Genomic DNA, 18,642 nt, shown 5'->3' on the forward strand with positions numbered 1-18,642 from the left:
ACCTTCCCGCCGGAGCAGTACCTATCTACTTGCACTTTTGACGTGCTTTCGAACTGCTAGGTGGGCAGGAGCAGGGACTGAGCAACGGGAGCTCACCTCATTGCGGGGATTCGAACCACTGACCTTCTGATCGGCAGGCCTTAGACTCAGTGGTTTAGACCACAGTGCCACCCGCAACCTGCATTATGCAATGTACTGCTACTTTTTGGTGAGTATATGCATATGTGTGTACACACACACCCCAATACTCACACAAGCAGAAAGACAGATGTATCTTGACCAACTCTGCTGCCTGCATTTTTTGACTGTCCTTGGGCACTGTCTCTGTGAGCTCTTCTGTGTTTCCCATTGTCAGATCGGTAGCTTACTCCCCCTTATACGACGTTTCTTCACCAACCATATTTTCAGAGAGCCAGGGTAGGATGTTTCCACATTCAGTAGCCAGGTTATAGATCATAGAATCATAAAGCTGGAAGGGACCACGAGGATCATCTAGTCCAACCCACTGCAATGCAGAAATATTCCACCCAATGTGGGGCTCAGACCCACGGCCCTGAGATTAAGTGTCCCATGTTCTACCAACTGAGCTATCCTTCCTGTGTGCCCTGGTCTCCTGGATGGCCAGGCTGCACCACAGTCTGAACAGGTAAGCGTCAAGGAACCCCATGCTTAGTCCTGGCAAGTTGCAAACTGTAGCTTGTTTGACAACATGAAAGGGGAGCTGGGTGGGAGGGGGAAAGGCCAAAAGCAAATTTCAGCCGCGTAGAGTCTTGGCAATAAGCTTTCTGGGTTAAATGTGATTCCAGCGGTGGAATAACCAGATGTTGGCAGACGGGGAGGCGAGTGTCAAGAGAGCACATCTGCTTAGTTTGACATTTCTTGAAAGGGGAAGCAAGCCCAGGATGCTGTGAAGCCAGGGCATTCAAAGCTTCATATTTTGGTAGAGTAAACATTATTTCTCCCCAATGTGCGTGTGTGTGCGTGTGTGTTCTCCTTCGCTCTTCTTGCTGAACTTATCTGCAGCTGCAAGGTCGAGATGTCATGCCGTGAAGCACACGCTCCCACGCCCGCTGCAGTCTGCATCGAATTATCGATCTCTGCGAACGAAAAGCGTTCCGTGGCGCTTTTGCTTTGAGGATGAGCAACCCTGGCAGACTGAAACAAAACTGTCTGCCAGAAGAACCCCAGGCCTCTTGCCAGCTCTTTTGAATGAAACTGAACAGGGACCCCTCTGTGGAAGCCTTTGAACGTTACAGGACATGTTTTAGCACTGTCAGAGTGAGGTAGGCTAGCTCCGCAGAGGGTAGGCCTGAAATATTGCTTCTACAAGCCGTTGGAAGAAAAACACAGCTGACGACCCTCGATTATCCAGGGACAGGTATCCCATTTTATCCTGAAGATTTCAGTGTGGAGCAAATGGAAACTGAGAAGAAAAGGCAAAAAAGAAAGATATACCTAGAACAGGGCTGTGCACACAGGATACTGAAAGCTCCTCAGGCAACTGAGCACTGGTTGTGCCTTGAATTTATGTTTTTTCTTATCAAATAGAAACCTTGGAAGAACACAGAAGAGGCTAACTTTGGGATAGACTGATTGTTGCCCTCTACTAAGCCAGCCAAAACTAAGTGTGGGATTCCATTCTGGGTTAAACACAAGTCCAGAAGTGGGATGTAACCAGTTTATTGGTTAGGTGTGAAGTAAGCTTGGTGTCTTTCCCTGGGCACACAATCTGGCTCTGCCTAGCCTTTCCCAACCTGGTGCCCTCCAGATGTTTTGGCTGACAAGGGCTATACCGCAGTGGCAGAGGATCAGCTTTGCATGCAGAATGATCCCTGGCATCTCTGGGTGGGGCTGGGAAACCCTGGAGAGCTGCTGCCTGTCAGTGTAAACAATACTGAGCTAGATGAAACACTATAACTGTTAAGTTGTGGATGAACATATCAGACAACACAGCGATTCTACAAACAGCTCTTGTTTATTCACAGGCCAGAACAGAACTGAACTGAAGGGTTCAGCCAGCCTGCTTATATAGAGCTCCACTAGAACGCAACAGTAACCATTTTCTGTAACTATCCAATCACTGAACGTCACTTTCAATCCATTATTTGCATATGTGGACCTGAGTGAAAACTATCTACAGTATCCCCCTGCTGGCCCAGGGTGAAAACTTCAGTACATAACAATAACCCACTATGGCCATCAGGTTGGAGAAGGCCAATCTAGCCTGAAACTGTGTACACAGTCTCTCTCTCTCTCTCTCTCTCTCTCTCTCTCTCTCTCTCTCTCTCTCAGGTTAAAGACATTCTCAACTCTACTACCTCAGGCCCGGTTTTTACAGACATGAAGCAACAAGGGGAAATCCTGATTTAATGTTTAAAAAGTATGGTTTGGCATTTGAGGACAACAGTGTCATGTGGACCCTGAAACAGAAAACACTTGTGGGCATGAGCAACACAAGATTTCCTATCTGGAAACAACCCTAGTCTTGCTTGAAGCTGTGGCTTTTCTTAGAGAAGTAGTCATTGCTGAAGAGATAATGTGAGGTGAAACTGAAATGATGGCCATGTCTGTTGTAAATTAATTTCCCTGTTCTGAGATGCACTGGACTGCCCTGCTGCACCCACTTCCCCTCAGGGTTAAAGTTTGGTACCAGTAGCTGGTAAAATTTCTTTTGCTGTTGCCTTTCTCAGCCTGCCCTCCCCCTTCTGTTCATTGTTTCCCATGGAAAGGAATCTTCAAAAGAAGGGCTGCCCTCCAGAATACCCGCCAAGAGGCCTGTCAAGGCCTACGCTTGCAAATGTCAAATGATCTAAAGGTCCCTCCCTCCTTCTGAAACATAAAAGCTCCCTCAGTATTTTGCGGCATTTTTGGTTGGTTCTAAAAAATGCTGTTTCCTAGCTGTGGATTTTGGAGTTTTTTGGACCAGCACGGCTGCCTTTCCTTTTTACATCCTTCTGCCTAGACACACCTGGGAATTATAGTTCCGAAAGCCAGGCTAAGGGTTTCTCAATAACTCCTCTGCTTCATGTGTATACGACTATTACCAGGGGCCTTTCAGGGAAGCCACAGTGTCCCCTCCAACATTTCTCCAAAGAAAATAGGGGCGTTCTGAGGAAAAGCAGGACATTCCAGAATCAAATCAGAAACTGGGACAGCTTCTGTAAATCTGGGGCTGTCCCTGAAAAATAGGGATACTTGGAGGGTCTGCCTTAGCAGCTGAAACAACTCCAGGCCTGGTTAAATCCATGTGGTGGCTTTTGACATGCTGGAGGACAGAAGTTAGCCTGAGTTTAACTTGTTGCTGAACTTCTTTTACACTACAAAACTTGTCAGGCTGCAGAAACAGTGGGTAGGTTAAAAAGAGTGGCTACATACCTTGTGGGATTGTGGGATAAGCTTCAAATGCATCCCCCCAAACCCCAGCCTAACCAAACTGCGTAACATGCAGAAATGTTTGCATTTCTGGTACCCATTACGGAAACTGCTTGGGGCAGAGGAAGTGGTCTTGGCCTGTTCTGCAAAAATGGAAGTTTCTCCCTTTCTCTCTCAATCTCCAAGAGTGTTGAATTTAAATGGGAGCAAATAAAAACATTTTGAATGAAGCCAGATACAAACAGAACCTTTTTAAAATAAGGTCACTGGAACGTGGAAAGGAGGAGGAGGGATGGAGGAATTGGCCACAATTGGGAAAGGAAATTTGATCACAGATGCAGATCTGGAAAGAAATCTGGCCCTAATTTCCTAGACTGCACCATGACAAAGGTCCGATTCCCAATTTGTCAGTGTTCCTCATGCGGCAAAAGTCAGCAGTCTCACATGCCAATTCCTTAAGCAAGGTTATTTGCCTAGGTGGGATGTAGGTATGAGCTTAAAAAGAACTAGTCACTAGAGTGTGTGTGTCCCTTATTTTAATCCTCATAGACCAAAAGTATAAAGTCTAGTGGTTTCATAAAAGTCTCCCGGATATGGAGTCACCAAGTTACATAGGACAATTTTTAAAAAGCCAAAATACTTCATATTTATAACAGGGCCTTTTCCCTTCATATAAAGACATATTGCGTGAAGGTGGCTGACACCAAATCATGCCATATGTCTGTCAAGCCCAGTACTCTGCACTCCAGTTATCAGTGGCTCGCCATATTTTTAACTGCTGTAACAGAATATACTGCTTTGCCATTTATTGTCTGAATAATTAGCGTTGCCGCATTTCCTCCCCTCACACAGCTCTTTTGCCTTTAACAGATGGAAAATGTAAATTCACCAAATGAAATTTCTCCCGGCATGCAGATGCACTTGAGGGGGCAAAGCTGCACCAGCTAATGGTTTGCTTCTCATTACAGGCACAGAAGCCCTTGTCAGCAACAAAACAAAGTTGGCAATGCTATGAATGAGGCCTCTTTGGAATTTGCAAATTTGCATGCTTCTTTACCAGCAAAGATAGGAGGAGGTCCATATGAAGATGCTGCCTTTAGCATGGTTTTTCCATTCTGAGTTTCAGAAACTCAAGATTCTGCTTTCTAATAAAAAACCAAAGTCATACCCTCCAACATTTCTCCAATGAAAATTGGGATGTCCCAAGGAAAAATAGGACATTCTGGGATCAAATCAGAAACTGCGATGGCTTCTCTAAATCACGGACGTCCCTGGAAAATAGGGACACTTGGAGGGTCTGCAAAGTGTGGTTCCCAAGCAAGAAGCTATCTACACTCTGCTAATTAATCTCCAGAATGTGGCAGCGTAGAGATGGCCAACTTTTCAGCAAAAGGACTCATGTATTTTAGAAGGAGGGAATTGGCAAAAATGTATTTTCAAACCCTGGCAGCGTTGAGACATGTCAAACTGGCACCGCATGAAATTCCCTCAACAACTATCAGACGTGCAACATCTCAAATGGTGGGCCATTCCTGTCGGAGACATACTACTGGTAAGTGGCTCGGTTGTCTTTGCACATTCCAAAAGGTGCACACTTGGCCCTTTTGCAGTGTCAGCAGAAAATCTGAACGTCATACTCAAGTTTCTTCTATGACAATGCAAAAAATCCCATGGACAACCTCAGATGACATTTATGGCTACATTTATACAGCCACCCCACCCAGAATCATCTCCCTAAACAACCACTGCTTGAGTAGTAGACTCCTAGCTAGTAGACTGTCCATCTGATTTGGATGGCTAAGCACCACCATCACACCTGCCCTTCATTAGTTATTTAGTAGTTTGTTTTTTAAAAGCCTTATTATTATTATCATCATCATCATCATTATCATCATCATCAATAATAATAATTTATCACATTTTGGCCTGGGCAGATTTGGCTAATATTCACTGGGGAAACAAAGGCCTCAGCCTTTGATTATGAAAGTGGAGGCAGAGTAGAGAGAAAGTCGATCCAGAACAGTCAGCAAGGGAGACCATGCCTGATTGAGGGGGAAGGACAAAGGGAAATTAAAACATATTTGGGGAGGTAGAGAGACAGTATTTGTGAAAAAGCACAGAACCAAATTGGTAATACAGGTATCCATACCATGAAAAAGACATAATTCAGTGCCTTCTACTACATCAAGGGTGGAAACCTGCAGCCCTCTAAATGTTGCTGGACTACAGTTCCCATCATCCCATGTCATTGACCATAATGGTTGGGGCTGAGGTAAGCATGAATTTTATCATCTGGAAGGCCGCTGGTTCCTCAGCCCTGCATTAAAGAAGCAACCCTAATATCTGATAATACTTACAATGGTTAGTAACCACCACAAGAGGGGGACACAGTTAGCTGTAGACTCTGTTGCCTGGCAACTAAAATGAATGGAGCACTGCATCCTGGGGCTTCCTTTTCTTATTTTTTTACTTAGCAAACCATAAGATGGGGAGAGAAGCATTGCAGCTTTTCTGTTGCCTAGCAACCAAGTTCCCAGGTATGAGAGCCAGTGTGGTGTAGTGGTTAAGAGCGGTAGTCTCGTAATCTGGGGAACCGGGTTCGCGTCTCTGCTCCTCCACAGGCAGCTGCTGGGTGACCTTGGGCCAGTCATACTTCTTTGAAGTCTCTCAGCCCCACTCACCTCACAGAGTGTTTGTTGTGGGGGAGGAAGGGAAAGGAGAATGTTAGCCGCTTTGAGACTCCTGAAGGGGAGTGAAAGGCGGGATATCAAATCCAAACTCTTCTTCTTCTCTTCTGAAGCGGAGATTGGATTTTGTCCCATCCTTCATAATTTTCAAATGTCTTCTTCCGTCACCATCACCAATACTCATTTAAAGGCATATTTTTAATCTTAATTGGTTGTCTTTGCTTACTGCCAAATAAAGTACTTTTCCCTTTACATCAGACTCGGTCGGGTCAGCAACAGGTAGACGAAGAACCTTCTTCCCAAAACACGGGCCTTTAAAAAAATTCCTAGAAAAACAACCCTCTTGCCAGCTTGTGCCTTTAAACCACCTTTGCTCCTTCCCTCCCCCGGCACCCTCCTCCTTTCCTATCTCTGCCTCCTTCCTCACCACCACTGCCAAGGGCATCAATTACCCTTTGTCACCCTACAAAGGACAGAGCCAAAAATAACAATTTCAGGAGATTCTGTTCCTGGTAGTGAGGAGACACACGAGGCAAAAATGTTTACTCTCGGGGCTACACATTAACCCACTCACCCAGCAGTGTCTGCTGGGTAGAAAATACAAGTAAGAAATCAGCAGTTTGGTCCAGGAGGATTCCACTCATCCATGTAAAGTTCAGGCATGGCATTCTAGATCGGCACACTGTCTTGTGTGGCAGCCGGACATCCTAGGGATGTTCATCGCAGGAAATGTCTGCAAATCTCTCTTGTTGTTAGACTCTAGAATACAATCTTCTGGCTCTCAAGGATAGGAGCCACCAAGAGACCTATCCCCTCACATATGTATCTATCAAAGAAGGAAAGAAGGAAGGAAGGAAGGAAGGAAGGAAGGAAGGAAGGAAGGAAGGAGAGAAATTATGGTAGCTGCCAACCCTGTTACAATGATTTCTCCACAGAAATATTTAGTAAAAGGCAAAAGATTTGTGCGATCTGAAGAGAAACCAGGGTACCTTGGTTTCTCCTCAGATCATTACAATGATTTGAAAATAAAACTGACATTATATCAATCTATGGTGCAACCACATTTAGAATACTGTGTACAGTACTGCTCACCTCACCTCAAAATGTTTTTTTTAATAAAAATAATATCCAGTTTGCAGCTCTTAATTAGATCTTACATCTTAAGCACGTTACATTACTCAGTTTAGAGGACAAACTGGAAGGGAAGCAAGCACACAACTTTATTTATTTAGAAAGTTTTATCATATCCTTCATCTTTCCTGAGCCTAGGGCATATTGCAGATTATACACACACAAATAAATACTAATTATTATTCTATGTTGTTGTTATTATTATTGATTTGTTATTTTAAATAATAAGATAATGATAATACAACACTTAGCGCAAAAGAAATAGGTAAAACTGGCAGTCAAATCAGTTAAAATGAGCAAAATCAAGGTTTGCTCTTAGCTCTCGTCATTTGTTTGGCAAGAAATCACAAGTAATGATTTGCACACAATGCTAAGACAACACTGGCTTGTTTTCAGCTTAGGGAAATGAGAAGCATGGCAGGTGCACATATGCATGAGCACAGTTGCTCGTTCATGGCAAGCCACTTTGACATACCACAATGTGCAGTTGAGGTCACTTCTCAATCCCAACAAGTGATGGGAAAGTTTTTCCTGTCCGCTGATGGAGGAAGCCTTTCCGCAGCCTTCATTCTCAAAAAGTGTGGTCCTATGATGCCTCACCTGTTTCCTGGATGCCTTGTCTTCCCAGTTTCCACTGGAGGCAGGGAAGCCAGTTTCCTGCTGCGATTTCCAGGGTTGCATCCTTTGGGATGCCATGATTCGAACCAAACAAAACCTTCATGATAACTCAAGTCTGAGAAGCAGCTGGGCTTCTGCTCTCTTCGAGCCAAACATCAGGAAGAGCCCACACTCTATCCAGCATGGGGAAAACAGGGCCATCAAGAAAAGTCATGGGGGAAAGAACCAACAGAGGCCTTCACAATGCCTGCATTATAAGAAGAAGAAGAAATCTCCCATTCCTAGTCAGGACTTCTGCATCTTTTAAGATGCAGTGATTTCAGGTGCTAGGCCAGATTATTTGAGCTACTGGCAAGATGGCATCTTTGACAAGGCAAACCTGTGCCAAACTGACCCTACGTTTGTGACTTGCACGAAGTGTGTTAGCTAAGCAAATGTCCGTGCATTTCTTATCCCACCATCTGGTGTGGAGCTTGGCTTGGTTCTGAAGCCCCATGCCTAGACTAGCAGAAATCACATCCAGAAACGGCCCCCGTTTCTGTGATGCCACCAGGCATTGCCCACATACGTTCAAGACTCTGAGCAACTAGAAACAGTTTCACAAAGTCGATTCTCGGGATGCTAACTTCTGCACTCACCTGTATGTTTTCAACTCCCTGGATCCTTAATCCATGAAGACTTTTTGAAAGCCCTTGATCACACATTTCCACACTCAAGGGTACTTAAAGGCAGCCATTTAAGTTATATATTTTTTCTCAAAGGAAGAAGTTGATTTATTGCATTGAATGATTGGGGTTGTGTAGAAGACTTGCAGCCCTCTGGCCAGTTGCCAGTAAAGATTCAGAGGCAAACAGCACATTTCTTTTCGTGTGGCGTAATGTGTGTTAGTAAGTAAGAGGGGCTGAATCTAGCGCAAAATGGTCATGAGTCCCACCCACCCACCCATCATGCATCCTCAGTTCACTGGGACACACATTTGCTTCCATCAGTGGAAGCAAAAAGGAGACAACATAAATAATCAGGAGGTCACACTAATACTCCAATACAAAACTTATTAACTCAAAAGTAATTCTAATTTCAGTAGGGTTCATAAGCTTGTACGTTGGTGAACATTAATATTTTCATTTAAAAATCTCAGTTGCAGTCTCTAGGTGTGCTTTCAATGCAATGTTAGGTTTCCCCCTGCCTAGAGAACAATACCAGGAAGCATTCTCGGTCAGTCTTAAATAATTGCATGCCTTTAAGAAGATGTTTTTCCCTGATGGAAATGAAGTGATGGGAAATGTCACCTCTTGAACTCTGCTTGTCATCCTGCTCTTTAAAGATGCAGAAGTCCTGGCTAAGAATGGTTTTTTTTTTTTTATTAAAACAATTCAGATGCTTTAAGTAAATGAGCCAGTCAACATATTTCTGAATGGTGCGGCAAGTGAAGACACATAAGGGAAACATGGAAGGTAGAAGACATAAGAGGAGGGTTAAATATGTATTTAAAATCATGGGAAGATCCACTGATGTACAAGATCCCATCTTTTTCTTCCGTCTTCAGTTAACTACCACATTACAGAAACACATTCCCTAGTCAGTTCTGCTGTTGAAATGCCCCATGGTGGTTAGGCCACTTCTGGATCCAGCCCTCTGGTTTAAATCTTTTAGGATCATCAGTTGCCCTGAAGAGTTTGAGGCTCTTCAGCATTTCAATCTAGAAGTAAAGGTAGCACAAAAGTACACTTAAGTGAGAGAAAGGCTCTCAAACTAGAGTTGCAATGGAGGAGACCATTGCTGGAATCTCAGCTTGCGTCTGAAATAGTATGACCTCAATGATGCCCAAGGTAAACCTACCTAATTCACGCTTTGCGAAACAATATGTGAACCAAAACGCAGCAATCCTTCAAAATTCGCCCTTCTCTGAATTTTGCAGTGCAGTTCTCCAACTAAACATTGCTTACAGAAATGTTTGTATTAGGCAAAAGTGCGGATAAAATGCATACATAGAAAATGTGTTACATAGGGGGAAGTCCTTGCAAAAGTGTGTACCCTATTGAAACTGCTTACAAAAACCTGTTTATTAGGTGAAGTTAACACTAATATGTTGACAAATTTTCATGATTTTCTTATAAATCAAAAATTGCTGCAGAAGTGTGGATAACTGAATTTAACATTGAAAAAATGAGAGAGAGAGAGAGAGAGAGAGAGAGAGAGAGAGAGAGAGAGAGAGAGAACCAAAATTGATAGATCTAGCCATCCCTACATTCCACACGAGACTGGCCCTACTGTTAGGCAGGGTGGGGCAGCTGCCTTGGGTAGGAGATACGGAGGGAAGGGCAATGAGATGTTGAAGGAGAGCTCTCTATGTTACACAGAGCCCCCTAAGTGTACCTCCTTCCCTCAGGTGTGCTATCCTATCACCAGTGTTGAACTAAGAATCAATTGTTGCTCCAATCTACTTCTCTACATGGAATGGGAGGTGCCATTTTGTCTGCCTCAGGCAGCAAGATGTCTTGAGCCAGCCCTGACTTCACCTCTGTAGGACCCTGATGTAGACATTTAAGTTCTTTAACTCATTACATCCAATGAAACTATATGTTGGGAGACTCAGGACAGAAATTTAGCAAGTGATGCCTTCTACACTGTTTAGGTCTGTGCCAATATATAATTTATGCAGGTTCAGGCTGTTGCTAGAAGCATACCAACAGGACCAGCCCTTCCATAAAGCAGAGTGAAGCAGCCACCTTGGTTGGCTGATGCTGCAGAGCAGAGTGGCAGTGGCAAGGTTTTGGAGAAGAGAGGTGCGTGCCGTGTGGCCTGCCCTTTGTCCCCTGAGGTGGCCTGTCGCCCTCAAGTGGATAGAGGATGTTGTCGTGTTGCCAGTGCTGGAATTCAAATTCAAGTGGCTGGCATCTGTACGAGGAATAGGGACTGTTAGCGGCACCACCTTGTCTCTTGCCTCACACTGCCAAGTATCTTGGGCTGCCTCTGAGGCGTAGGTACACACCCCAGAAAGTGGTAACCCTCACCCTCATATTTCACAAATGAACACAGAGCGCCTCCTGTGTATTTGTAACTAAAACTGCTGTGCACACATTGCTGGCTTAAACACAGCGAGGTGGCTCAATTCTCAATTCGGTTCGAAGCCGGTTTGAGGTGGGAATGCATCAAAAAGCGGCATTTCCTGAAGAAGTGACAGGATGGGTGTGGCGTGTGGCTAATGTTGTGCAAAACTGTGGTTGGGAACATGCCAGATGCAGAGTAAAGGGTACACAGCCTCGCACCAAGAATCACTGCCTGAGAGACCGCACAAATCACCAGCAGTTCGGATGAAAGCCTTTTCTGCTTCCCGTGTACTGTGCTATTTATTTTACCCTGAGGGTGCTTCCAAACCACCTGTTTACCGAGTATTTATCGCGATCTGTTTTGCAAGGAGGGCGGTTAGATGACGTCGTGTCAAAGCAAGTGCTAGCCAAGGGCATTTCCCTATCATTTGCCTTTTGGCAAAAGTCTGATCGCTGAGGGAAATGGGTTTGCTGAGCAAGACTTCACCATCAGCTATCATGGCAGAGCCTGAATTTGTTGGTAGATCCCACCCCCCAAGAGCGAAAGCCTGGAAGCGCCCTGAATCTCCAATAGACCATACCCTCCAACATTCCTCAAATGAAAATAGGGACATATCTCACTCCCCCACTCCACAACTGACCCTCCTCAACCCCCCCTTTTTTGCCGTCCCCCCACCAAGAATTTCCTATCAGAAGAAGGGTGAATGCTACTAGCACTACATCAAAAGGACCGAGCACATATGCCTTCCACTGTCCTGAGGAAACCCCTTAATCCTGATTTTATTATTTGTAGATTTACCAAAAGAAAAACACACACCATAAATACATTTTAGAAAGGGGTAAGATTAGACGCAAAGCATTAAAAATAATAATTCAAGATTCCTTGTGCTCCACTCCTCTCCCCCTTTCTTCACGCCCTACTCTCTGTTTGCTTCTCAGAGCCGGCGCATCATGCAGAGCTGGGCCTTGGTGGCAGCAGCCATATCCACTACAAGCTGCCCAAGGGAGGAGACCATCAGCAGTGGCCATGGAGAGGCAATGGGATGCTCCCTTTCTGCCACTCAAGACAAGGGCCGGCTCATCCTCCTTCCTGGAGCTCAAAGGCAACAGCACTGGCGGGGGAAATGGGGACATTTCAGAATCAAATCAGAAGGCGGGATGGCTTTCATAATTCTGGAACGGTCCCTGGAAAATTGGGACACTTGGAAAGGTATGATAGCCGCTGCATCTGAAGCAGTTTGTGTTAATAAGCTGGCCATAGGGGTCAAGGCTGGGGCTGGGGTTGGAGCTGCGAGAGCTTGAAGTTTAATATAATGTTCCACCCTGCCATAGATCGGATGGTACTCACTGCAGAATCAAAACACATTCAGCAACCTTAACACTCTAGGGTGTGTTGGCAGAAACTAAGGTAGTGTACATGTGAGCACTCTACCAGCACGTTCTTTTAAAGGTATCCCTTCCCCCAAGGCATAACAGAGAGACAGCAATTTGCCAGGGACAAGTACCAGGAAATATTGAGTGACCTTAATAAAATGCAGACAGTAGGAGCATCTAGCAACCTCCTGTTGTCAATCCCTCCTTAATCTCCTTGCATCCTGATTGATAATGGATGGCCCTTACACCAGGCAGTTCATGTAAAGGGGAAAGTGATCTCAGTTACTTGATCCCCAGGCCACACATAGGGAATAAATTGAATTTCCTACCCAAAGGCTCATATACAAATCTGCCTTGCAAACAAGGACTCTTATCATTGCCATGGTCTGCTTTTTGATTTATACTAGAAAGGTAGAGTTGGGAAAGAACCACGAGGGTGATCTCCTCCGATCTTGATTTGGTTTGGTATTTGCATTTCACTTTTCCAACAACAAGGTTGAACTCAAGGTGGTTTTCCAAGGAGCTCAAGATGTTAAATAAAGGAAGGCCTCAACTTACGCGCAACTTATGTGCATTTAACTTCAGCTTTATGCACTTGGCAAAATAAATGAATAAAAGGGGTTGGAAAGGAGGTGGGCATTTGGGGGGGGGAGACTTTGGCACTCCCACCCACTGGAGTGGACAGGACATGGTGAGAACGACCCTGAAATGAATGCAATTCATTCTGTGGTATGTAAGGTGCACTGCAATTACAGCATACAGACAATTTCGTCTGACTTCCCAGTAGCCTACCAAGTTTTATTATTTTTTGCTGCTTGTGCGACACTTGGTGTATGTTACTATCAGTGGTGGACAGCCAGAGTCTAAGCTTACATACCCTCCAACATTTCTCCGATAAAAATAGGGACGGCCTCCCATTCCGTAATGATAACTTTACTATTTATACCCCACATATCTTACTGGGTTGCCCCAGCCACTCTGTGCAGCTTCCAACATATATAAAAAGACAATAAAACCTTTTTTTAAAAAACTTCCCTATACAGGATTGCCTTCAGACGGCTCGGGGGTTGGATAACTCCATACCCTCCAACAATGCTACAAAGAAAATAGGGACGTCCTAAGGCGCAAAGGAGGGACGCGGGTGGCACTGTGGGTTAAACCACAGAGCCTAGCACTTGCTGATCAGAAGGTCGGCAGTTCAAATCCCCTAAACGGGGTGAGCTCCCGTTGCTCGGTCCCTGCTCCTGCCAACCTAGCAGTTCGAAAGCACGTCAAAGTGCAAGTAGATAAATAGGTACCGCTCCAGCGAGAAGGTAAATGGCGTTTCCGTGCTCTGCTCTGGTTTGCCAGAAGCAGCTTAGTCATGCTGGCCACATGACCTGGAAGCTGTACGCCGGCTCCCTCGGCCAATAAAGCGAGATGAGTGCCGCAACCCCAGAGTCGGCCACGATTGGACCTTCACCTTTACCTTTAAGGCGTAAAGTGGGACATTCAGGGATCAAATCAGAAACCGGGACAGCTTCTTTAAATCAGGAAAGTCCCTGGAAAATAGAGACTCTTGGAGGATCTGAGCTTAATGGTATTTTGAGAGGAGCTAGACAGCCATGCATATTCTCCTCCATTTGCAAGGCACACAGCTGAACACTTCCTCCGCTGCCAAACTGTGCTTTATAACTAGTTCTATGTCGATGGCAAGTTAAAACAACAACAAAAACTTAACTAGAGAGCCAGTTTGCCAACAGTGATTTAAAAAAAGGAGTGTTCTGAGCGGGATGTATGCATTATCAATTAAACATCTAGTATGTGGCTCCTTAAAAAGAAACCGTTATGACCCAGGAAGCCAGTTCCTGGAGAGCAGCTGACTCAGAGGTGTGGCCTGGCTTAGTTACAGGTGGGTGCAGGCTCCCAGGCCTCATCAAGAATAAAGTTTGAATTTGCATTAACTCAGCTTGTGGAGAGTTCATACAGGAGAGGACAACACATGGTGTCAGAAGTCTGTTGGAGCGTGGCCTTCACACAGAGCAACACAACAAACCTGCCACCTGTGGATTTCGAGGCTGAAAGCACAGCAGAGAACCGGACAAGATGGAAGGAGTTAATGGATCTGGTATTTGCATGCCCAGAGGCAGGTAGGTGGTCTGCATTCTGGGCCCCCACCCCAGTCAAGCTTCATATTTGCTTATATGTGTTGGGCCAAAGGGCAGGAATATCTGTACAGCATAGATTTCCAGCAGACAGCTTACAGAAATTGAAGTTCAGACATTGGAGCCAACTCCTAGGGTCGAGGCCCCTTTGCCGCCCCGCCCCCCCGAGACTCCCAAAGTTGATGGGAATTGCCATTCAAATAGTGTGTGCGTGTGTGTGGTCTTGTGATTGGAGGGACACAGGTGGCACTGTGGTCTAAACCACTGAGCCTCTTGGGCTTGCCAATCAGAAGGTCGGCGGTTCAAATCCCCGCGATGGGGTGAGCTCCCGTTGCTCAGTCCCAGCTCCTGCCAACCTAGCAGTTCAAAAGCATGCCAGCGCAAGTAGATAAATAGGTACCACTGTGGCGGGAAGGTTAAAAGTGTTTCCGTATGCTCTGGTTTCCATCACAGTGTTCTGTTGTGCCAGAAGCTGTTTAGTCATTCTGGCCACATGTCCTGGAAAGCTGTCTGCGGACAAACGCCGGCTCCCTCGACCTGAAAGTGAAATGAGCGGTGCATCCCATAGTCGCCTTTGACTGAACTTAACCATCCAGGGGTCCTTTACCTTTACCTTGTGATTGATTATGCAGTGTGGGGCTTACCTGGGACCTGCAATATTTTATTCAAGTTGGTACCCCTATGTTCCAACATTTTGCACGGTAATTTTTTCAATAGAAACACTGTGGGTTTTTGAAAAACACACAGAACCATAGAACTGTAGAGTTGGGAAGGAACTAAAAGGTCATTTTCCACCCCCTGAAGGAATTACTGATGTCCATCTGCTCTCCGTTTAGAAACCTCCAATGAAGGAGAGTCCACCACCTTCCAAGGTAGCCCATTCCACTGTCTAACAGCTTTGTCAGAAAGTTATTCCTGGTGTTTAGTCAGACACTCCTTTCGTGTAATTTGAATCCATTGGTTTGGGTCCTACCCTCTGGGGCAGTGGAAAACAATCTTGTGCCATCTTCCGTGCAACAGGTATTTAAAGAAAGCTGTCATATGCCTTTCAGTGTCCTCTTTCCCAGGCTAAACATACCCAACTCCCTCAACCGTTCCTCATAAGGCTTGGTTTCCACCTTGGTCACCCTCCTCTGCACACGTTCTATCTTGTCAATAGCCTTCTTAAACTGTGGTGCCCAGAACTGGACACAGGACTCCAGGGGTACACGAGATCCCTCAGTATGGTATTTCTTTGTATGTCACTGAAAATGTAGCACATTGAAAGGTACCCCTGACCGTTAGGTCCAGTCGAGGACAACTCTGGGGTTGCGGCGCTCATCTCGCTTTACTGGCCGAAGGAGCCGGCGTACAGCTTCCGTGTCATGTGGCCAGCATGACTAAGCCGCTTCTGGCCAACCAGAACAGCGCACAAAAATGCTGTTTACCTTCCCACCGGAGTGGTACATATTTATATACTTGCACTGGCATGCTTTCAAACTGCTAGGTTGGGAGAAGCTGGGACCAAGCAACGGGAGCTCACTCCGTTGTGGGGATTCGAACCACCAACCTTCTGATTGGCAAGCCCTAGGCTCTGTGGTTTAGACCACAATGCCACCCGCGTACATTAAATGTAGCACATTTAAAGCCCATTAATCCAAGGTTGCCAACTGACTCTCATGTCAGCCCCATAGCTGTGCCTTTTAGTGGATGGATCAGTCACAATTAGGAGATGATATTCTCCCTCTCTACGCTGAGGACGGATCACTTGCCAGTGGCTGCCTGTCAAGCTTCTGGCTGCTCATAAAGGCAGACGAGCTGACCAGGTGGATTGGGCCAGGCCACTTGTTGCAGAACCTGTCACTTGCAGCCATGTACGTTCTTAGAACACCAGCCAATGGTTGCTTCCAGACAGGAGCCTTCCAGCACTAACCAGTCTCTTATTTCCCAGTATTTGCTGAATGCTGCAATCGCAATGTGCCTTGCACAGCATAGAATGAATCACATCCTTTCAGTGCCTTCTCCACCCCAAACATCTCACCACCATGCCCCGTCCACTCCAGTTGGTGCAGAGTCAGGCTTCACCTCAGTTGGAGGAGGGTGGGAAGAGAGGAGAGGCAAAGTGGTTTTTTTTTAACTTTCTGGGCATACGCAGGCATAGGAACCAACTCATAGGAGCCGAGGGGTCTTCAACTTCCCTCTAAAATATTTGATGGGCATTGCCATTCAAATGGTGTGCATGCACTGCATCATGTGATCGATTATGAAGATGGGGCTTACTTACCCCCCAAAAAAATATTTTATTCAAGTTGGCACCCCTGTATGTAGGTGTGGGTACACCTTTCTGTACCAGTATGTGCACTGGTTATGTGTTTTTTTTCTACAGCATGATTGCACAATAGTGAAACATTTAGATATCACTCACATTACTTCTAGGGACACGGGTGGCGCTGTGGGTTAAATCACAGAGCCTAGGACTTGCAGATCAGAAGGTCGGCGGTTTGAATCCCTGTGACGGGGTGAGCTCCGGTTGCTCGGTCCCTGCGCCTGCCAACCTAGCTGTTCGAAAGCACGTCAAAGTGCAAGTAGATAAATAGGTACCTCTCTGGCAGGAAGGTAAATGGTGTTTCCATGCGCTGCTCTGGTTCACCAGAAGCGGCTTAGTCATGCTGGCCACATGACCCGGAAGCTGTACGCCGGCTCCCTCGGCCAATAAAGCTAGATAAGCGCCGCAACCCCAGAGTCGGTCACGACTGGACCTAATGGTCAGGGGTCCCTTTACCTTTTTTACACATTACTTCTAACACCATTCTTTGTGCATCTCGAAGGTTTGTGCATTGCTTCTTAAAAAAAATATTGGTATGGGAGTTATGGGGTGGCAAAGAGGCAATAAAAATCAAATTTCTTCACTGAAATTTCTTCCCTCCCAGTCTCAAAGGAAGGAAGAAAACATCATTCGTCACTTTATCTCCAAGATCGACCTTCCATTCTTTCTCTGTTTAAGGATGTGGCTCTGTGCAGCAGAAATAGGTGGTCCTGATTGACACTAGCACTCCAAGACATTCCGGGTCAGAGGCACTGAACAGTCATGGCTGAATACTATTTACATGCCCTTGACGCGTGTGGTCTGCAACTTCTTGGCACAGCCTACGCTCGAGAAAGGTTTTGTATTGGCATGTTTGCATATCGGATCAGTGCACTGAAACAGTTGTTACTGGGGCAATTAGACGTGAAGGACTTATGCTAACACTGAAGTAGAGATGTTTTGTGTGGAAATAAAACAATTAAAAAAACCGCTGGGATTTTCTTTTTTTTAAAAAAGAGAAAAGAAAACCCCCCACATAGAATCATAGAACTGTAAAGGGTCCCCAAGAGTCATTTGGTCCAACCTGTTGCTCCAAGGCTGCAGCCTCAGTTACCCCTTATGTACTTTAGGCTGCAATCCTCTGTACATGCAAATTACCTGGAAACCCCTTCCCACTGAATTTGAGCGTGTCCGAGTTAGATGTGTACAAGATTGCCCTGCACGCCTCCCTTTCGTAGCTGAAAGGAAAAGGAAGCTGAAATCTACACAGGCGCATCTCATCTCCATTAGGAGATCTTTAGGAAACAACTTCAAATAAAGTGACAAATCACCTTCTTGTCCAGTACTGGAGGCGGTGGATGCACTGGCGGAGGAAGAGGAGTGCGGGGGGGAGCGCACCGCCCCTGGCAGCGTGATCCCGGTGGGGTGCCATCGTGGCTGCCCCCCGCCTGCGCAGGTGGCGTGCCATGCGCCTGGGACGTGCGCCAGGCCCACCCCTGCCTGCTCTCCGCCCCCCGGTGCCAGAGCATGAAGCTCCGCCACTGGTTGGATGGCTAGGGAGGCTGGAAAAGCCTCCTATTAGATATTGTGAGGTTCAGTGCTCTTTGTATCCGCATGCTTTTCCATAGTGTCTATGCGTTGCGGTCAGCATCAAAACGTCAGCGTTTCCCCCCCTATATATTTTCAAATAATTTTTATTAGTAAGTAATGAACACTACCTAAAAACGAACAGTGAAAACACTAAACAAGAGAGGTGCAAGCCTTTGCTTAAACAGTCATGCCTTGCTGTAGTCAGAGAATCATAGAATTGTAGAGATGGAAGGGACCCTGAGGATCATCTAGTCTAACCACAAGGAATGGAGGGATCTTTTGCCCAACATGGGGCTCGAACCCGGGACCCTGAGATTAAGAGCCTCATGTTCTAATGACTGAGCTATAAGCAGACAGGCTGTATTAATATTTGTTTTTCTTTCCTCATCCCA

General features: G+C 45.8%; 1 protein-coding gene and 1 pseudogene across 1 annotated transcript in view; both read right to left on the reverse strand.

The window, feature by feature from the left end:
• IGFBP4 (insulin like growth factor binding protein 4) overlaps positions 1-18,642 on the reverse strand; it is a 40,155-nt gene that overhangs the window by 20,268 nt on the left and 1,245 nt on the right. The window lies entirely within an intron of this gene.
• On the reverse strand, positions 6,947-7,048 carry LOC128401074 (uncharacterized; annotated as a pseudogene).

Source organism: Podarcis raffonei, chromosome 13 (assembly GCF_027172205.1).
Source record: "Podarcis raffonei isolate rPodRaf1 chromosome 13, rPodRaf1.pri, whole genome shotgun sequence".
Classification (NCBI taxonomy): Eukaryota; Metazoa; Chordata; class Lepidosauria; order Squamata; family Lacertidae; genus Podarcis; species Podarcis raffonei.